Consider the following 866-nt stretch of genomic DNA (forward strand, 5'->3'; position numbering starts at 1 on the left):
GCGACCTACTTTAAACATAATTTTGAGATTCTAACTAACTCGAGTCTACGTTGACCGAGTCAAAGGTATACCATGTGGAACCCATGTTGACCAAGTCAAGAAGGTATTGCGTGGAATCTATATAATAGGAATAAATAAGAAATGTAAATGGAAAGAAATAGAAAGAATTATAGTATTTTTCTTATTTTTAACTTAATTATAGAATATTATTATTTTTATTATAAGCCAAATTTAACCTTCAATTTTTACTATAACCTTATACAAGTTACGTTTCCTTTATTATTTGTAGCTGTGATCTTAATTATTACAACATAAAAATTACTCTAAATTAATTAAAATTATTATACATTAAAAATATTATTATATTAATATTTTTTTTAATCAATTTAATTAAAATTATTTAATCTAATCAAAATTACTTAAATTGGATCCACATTCAATTTAAAATTATCATAGCCGGATTCAAAACTCTTTACCAATCTAAATAAAATCTATGCAATTTTGATAAGTTAATGAAGAATATTTTGACATAATATTAGTATTTTTTAAATAAGTTGAATTAAAATAAAATATTAAATAAATTTACTTTAATATTAAACTAAAAATATTTTTGAGATGAATTAAAAATTTTATTTTTTACCTTTTCTTTTCTTTCCAAATTCAGTTTTCCTTTTGTTTATTTATTTTTTATATCTCTCAATCTTGTGTTTCTTCCTTTCCATGGAAACACAATTTGGTTAATTTTTAGCGGTCCGGTATGCGCGCGGAAAGCAGTCCTTATGCTGATCCAATGGCCAACAAGGGCACGCGGCAAAATGTATAAGAAAACGGCTGAGTAGACGAATCTGACAGACGGGCATCAGCAT

Source organism: Curcuma longa, chromosome 18, assembly GCF_044706935.1.
Source record: "Curcuma longa cultivar G26 ecotype Majalengka, Jawa Barat chromosome 18, ITB_CL_G26_1.1, whole genome shotgun sequence".
In the NCBI taxonomy this organism is placed as follows: Eukaryota; Viridiplantae; Streptophyta; class Magnoliopsida; order Zingiberales; family Zingiberaceae; genus Curcuma; species Curcuma longa.